Source organism: Lathyrus oleraceus, chromosome 2, assembly GCF_024323335.1.
Source record: "Lathyrus oleraceus cultivar Zhongwan6 chromosome 2, CAAS_Psat_ZW6_1.0, whole genome shotgun sequence".
NCBI lineage: Eukaryota > Viridiplantae > Streptophyta > Magnoliopsida > Fabales > Fabaceae > Lathyrus > Lathyrus oleraceus.
Genome location: NC_066580.1, coordinates 254,506,896 through 254,512,626, shown reverse-complemented (window position 1 = coordinate 254,512,626; position 5,731 = coordinate 254,506,896). Strand labels below are relative to the sequence as shown.

Genomic DNA, 5,731 nt, shown 5'->3' with positions numbered 1-5,731 from the left:
TTGTTATTTTGGGCCAAACTTAAGTGAATGGATGTCCAATGCATGGCCAAAAGAGGTAAAAAAACGTGACTGGTTTGTGCAGCATGCTTAGAAAATCTGATTGGGCCAGCCAGGCCCAATATCTGCCTAGAAAATCAAGTCATGGTGCCCACTATAAATGAATGTATCTCTCAAACCATGGATCCAAATGAGATGATTCCAAAAGGATATGAAAGAGGACATGGCAAGGTACAATTGTTGTGAAGAAAGTATTTTCAAATAATTTCTTGAAGTGCAAGAAAACTGACCAAGAAGTCTTGACAAATTTTGAAGATTTTGGACTTAGAAATTTTTCTAAGTGTCCTAAAAAAATGTCTCACTTTGACTAAGCATAACTTTCTCAATTCTAATCCAAATGGAGAAAACTTTATATCTCTAGAAAGCTTGGAACAAAAGGAACAACTTTCATTTTGGAGAAAGTTTCAAATGGAGCTTTTATCCTGATGCAAAATGGGCTTAAAGTGAGTACAACGATCATGAAAACTTGCCCTAAATGGAAAGTCAACCATTTCCAAATTAAGTAACTTTTCCAATTCCTGATTAAATGATGAATCCATGATCCAACCTTGATCAAATTTCACATGTAGGATCCCCTAGGCATGGATTTTAAGATTCCACTCTCAAAATGTCAGGAGTTGACTTTTCTGGCCCCACAGTTGACTTTTCCCAAATTGTCTGATTCCCGATTTCATTGATCAATTGAAGGACTTTCTAGCTCAAATAAAGAGCTGATTTTTTGTATGTAGACCCTTGTAGACATATGGAGGGCCATGGAAAAGAGTTTCACCCAAAGAATCAGAAATAAACTGATTTTATACCAAACCCTAGTTTTAGGGCAAAATGATCAAGAACTGATTGCACTGATTGCCAATGGACCTTTTTGAGATAATTGTGAATCTTCCTAGGCCAAGATGCCTCTCTAATCATGACATGGATGAGCTCCTCTACTTCCAACCAAACATTGCCTGTTGCAGGTAGCCATGAAACCCTAATTTCTGATTAAATCAAGATGAACACTCTGATAGCTTTGAATCCTTCACTGATGAACTGAGGACCATAATAAGATACTTGGACCCCCCTGAGACCCTTGAGACTTGTATACTTAGAAAATGAAGTCCAATTCTCAATCTTGCTTTGTGTGGGCTCCTTCTGTTAAGGAGTGATCGATCAAAACCTGATCTCCATGTCACTAATGCAGTATGCAATGAGTATGACCTAATATGATGCTAATGAAGTGTAAAACATAATCCCATGCTTCCAGGAAAAATGAAGGGTAAATTTTGGGGTATTACACCTAATTGCGTTATCAGTTCATTTACGTGAATGTTCTGGTTTAGGAATTCTTTATTTTGCTGAGTCTGGCCTGATATAAAGTTCTCCATGATCTTCTCAAGGTTAGACTTCTGGGGCACAACTTGCATATTTTGATTTGGTTTTTGGGCTTGATAACCTTATGGTCTCTGAGGTGCATAATTTTGAATAGAGTTCTGGTTTTTATAGGAAAAATTCGGGTGATTCTTCCATCCAGGGTTGTAAGTGTTTGAAAATGGGTTACCTTGGGCGTAATTTACTTGGTCGTTGTTCAGGTTGTTCAAAAGGTTACATTCCGCCAATTCGTGTCCTTTAGATCCACAAAGTTCACACTCTGTGTGGACTACCGCTGCGATGTTAGTGTTTGTAGAAATATGTTCAACCTTAAGGGATAAGGCGTCCATTTTCGCTTGCATCATGTCCATAGAGCTTATCTCATGTATTCCACATTGGGTATCCTTTTTCTCTATTGATGCTCGTTCAGTTCCCCATTGGTAATGGTTTTGGGCCATATCTTCAATTAGGTCACAAGCTTCAGGGTAAGGTTTGTTCATCAACGCGCTATCAGCGGTAGCGTCGATGCTCATCTTTGTGTTATAATGGAGTCCATTGTAGAAGGTATGAACGATCAACCATTGTTCTAGGCCATGGTGTGGACAGACTCTTAACAGCTCTTTATATCTCTCCCAAGCTTCAAAGAGTGATTCTCCTTGGTTTTGAGTAAATCTAGTTATTTGGTTCCGAAGAACAACAATCTTACTAGGGGGAAAATATCTAGCAAGGAATACTCTTCTAAGGTCTTCCCAGGTAGTTATTGAATTAGCTGAAAGTGAATCCAAGCATGAACGTGCTCTATCTCTGAGGGAGAAAGGAAATAATCTTAAATGAATCGCATCAGGTGAAGCACCGTTGGATTTAAAGGTGTCGGCCAGTTGGATAAAGACTTTTAAATGTTGATTTGGGTTCTCAGTATTGAGACCGACAAGTTGGTTCTGTTGCACTAATTGCAGTAAAGATGGTTTTAGTTCGAAATTGTTGGCAGGAATGAGGGGGTTTACTATACTAGAACTAGGTTCCTCGTCAAAGGGCTGGGCAAATTCCTTAAGAGGTCTCCGGTCACGATTCTCGACCATAACTTTCTTAATTCGGATGAGTAAGAGGCGTGTACGAGTGTAACATTCGGGTTCCGCTAAAGGATCTACTAAATTTTCGGTACTACGGGTTCTTCGCATTTACCGGATGATAATGCCTTAGTCTAGACGGTGTAACAACAGGGTACAAAATTTGACGAAGTTGGTAAACGTATTATTCGCGACTGAAGGGCTGAAGCTGACGAACTTCTGTTCTTAGAACCTACCAGTGAGGGGTGGGCTAAATTCAGGAAACCTTAACCTCCAACCAACCCGGTTTTCTGGAGCAGAGTTTTGGTCTTGTATTATATTCCTTAGTGAATTTCTCTCCAGGAAGTGCAACCTGACAGATGTTCAAGCGGATCCATCAATTCTGATTGACATGCCTTTGCATTGCATAACATCATCTGCATATTTGCATCCAACATCTCATGCTTATTCATTTGCAGGGTATTCCCTTTCAAAACGGGGGTGCCTTAAAACTGAACAAGCAGTGCATCGCATACCATGCATATTAACCCTTGTCTGTTTTCCAGGTGTCACCGCAGTGTCTAATGTTTGTTCCCTGTATCAGGCAGTTATTGGTCCCAAGCGAGTCCACAGATACCCGACAAAGGAAAACCGTCCACGACTAGTGATGGACCAAGTACAGAAAGAGCTGGCTGATATGCGTGAAAGGATGGATCAGATCATGACATTGATGACTGGTATGGCAGCAGGTCAAGAAAAGCTGAGGGAATTGGTTGGGCAACCGAGGCCTGAGGTGGAGATACTAAATGCTGAGGGAAACCCTGGTAACCCTGGGAACGCTGATAACCCTGTGAACACTGGTAACGCGGGTAACGCAAATGCTGATGGAAACCCGGGTAATGTTGGCAACACAGGGAATGTTGGAAATGGTATTGGCGGAAGGTACAATGTGAATCAAGGAATTCGGATTAACGGGCGCCCCGTTACTGAAGATTATCAGTGTGATCAATTTTCTTTGCACGACGAGGCCCTCGAGACCACTCGCCGTATGGATGAGCTTGCTGAGAAGCTCAAATCTTTGGAGTCTCAAAATTCCTTAGGCTTTGATGTCACAAATCTTGGTCTGGTTCAGGGAGTAAGGATTCCTCACAAGTTCAAACCCCCTACTTTTGAGAAATACAACGGGGTTTCTTGCCCACGCACTCATCTCCAATCTTATCTAGGAAGGTTGGGAGCTCACACGGAAGATGAAAAACTGTGGATGTACTATTTTGAAGACAGTCTAACTGGAGCCTCTCGTGAATGGTATGCTCATCTGTCCCGTACCACCATCAAGAGCTGGAAAGATTTGGAAGAGGCTTTTGTCAAGCAATATCAATACAACTTGGACATGGCTCCAAATCGGACCTTGTTGCAAGGTATGTCTCAGACTGCCAAGGAAACCTTTAGAGAGTATGCTCAGCGTTGGAGACAGATTGTTGCGTCCGTCCAACCCCCTATGTCTGAAAGGGAGATGGCGGACATGTTCATGAACACTCTTCAAGGCAATTATATTGAGAGATTGGCTGCTTGCCCGTCAATCAGCTTTGCAGAGATATTAATTGTTGGAGAAAGAATCGAGAGTCTGTTGAAGATGGGCCGAATTCAAGACAATAGTGTTTCCAACCCATCAGGTCCCAAGAGACCATTTGCTGGTAACGGTCAGCGAAGAAAAGAAGGCGAGGCAAACGTTGTGTATGCCGGCAAAGGCAGGAGTAAAGGACGCCCTAATTATTATCAAGATCAAGTGGCCGCAGTCACTATTCCAACACCTGTTCCTCAACCGCAATATCATCCGCAACAACAACCCAGGTACAACAATCAACAACAAGGAGGTAATCCGGGTCAGCAGAGACACTATCAACAACGTCCAAGGCAGACAGACCGGGTCATCGAGCCAATCCCAATGCCTTATTCAGTATTACTTCCCAAGTTGATTGACATGAATCTGGTTACGTTGAGAACTCTGGCCCCACCAATTGATCCCAATAATTTTCCTAGAGGTTATGATGTCAATGCCAGATGTGCTTTTCACTCCAACGCACCTGGCCATACTATAGATAATTGCAAGGCTCTCCAGTTAAAGGTACAAGATTTGAGAGATGCTCAGGCTATCAATTTTGCTCTGGTGCCTAATGTTATCCAGAACCCGATGTCGGCTCACGGCGGGCAGAGGATTAATGTTGTTGATAGTGGGGAAACTTTGAATTTGGTTTCTGATGTGACTAAGGTGAAGACTTCGCTATCGGTGGTTAAAGACCGACTTCTGAAAGGACAGATTTTCCCGGGCTGTGGGGAAGAATGCAGAAATTGTCAAGCTGCCGAAAACGGATGTGACAGTTTGAGAAGGGGTATTCAGCAGTTGATAGATGAAGGTTGTCTTCAGTTCGATCAGGCCCGTCCGGTGAAGAATGATGTATCGACGGTGACGTTTTATTTCACTCCTGAAGAAATATATGTTCCCGAGAGACTCGCTCCGACAACAATATATTTCCCAGAAAGTACAAAACCAGGAGAGGTGAACATCGAAAGTTCAGCACCAGTCGCAATTTACTCTGACAACCCTCAACCGACTTTGGTTGGTCCAATCACCATCACGGTACCAGGACCTGTTCCGTATGAGAAAGACAGTGCTATCCCGTGGCACTATGGGGATGATATCTACTGCCAGGGGCAGAAAGTTAACGAAGAAGACATTGACATTGGTAGCTCCGCTGTAGACAATGTTGGAGGGGTTGGTGGCTTCACTCGCAGTGGACGCCTATTTGCACCATCAACATTACGCGCGAATACTGAAGCCGAGGCAGCTTCCAAGGCTAAAGGGAAACAGGTATCCACCGAAGAGGTTACTACTGAGGAAGATCCTCCTAAGACCGCATTCGAGAAGGAAGTGGATGAGTTTATGAGGATTATCAAGAAAAGTGACTACAAGGTAGTCGACCAGCTAAATCAGACACCCTCAAAGATCTCCATTCTCTCACTATTGCTGTGCTCTGAGGCGCACAGAGCAGCCTTGTTGAAAGTACTGAATATGGCCTATGTTCCACCGGAGATAACTGTTAACCAGCTGGAGTCGGTAGTTTCCAATGTAAACGCTAGCCGGGGGCTAGGTTTCACCGATAATGACCTGACGTCTGAGGGCAGGAATCACAACAAAGCCTTGCATATCACAATGGAGTGCAAAGGGGTGATGCTTTCCCATGTTTTGGTTGATACAAGCTCTTCTCTGAATGTTCTTCCAA

The 5,731-nt window shown here is 43.1% G+C and overlaps 1 non-coding gene across 1 annotated transcript; it reads left to right on the top strand.

Annotated features, from left to right (window-relative positions):
* Positions 1–1,992: 1,992 nt before the first annotated feature.
* LOC127124044 (small nucleolar RNA R71) lies at positions 1,993–2,099 on the top strand. The gene has a single exon (XR_007803687.1). It is a non-coding gene; the product is annotated as a small nucleolar RNA R71 (small nucleolar RNA).
* Positions 2,100–5,731: the final 3,632 nt, after the last annotated feature.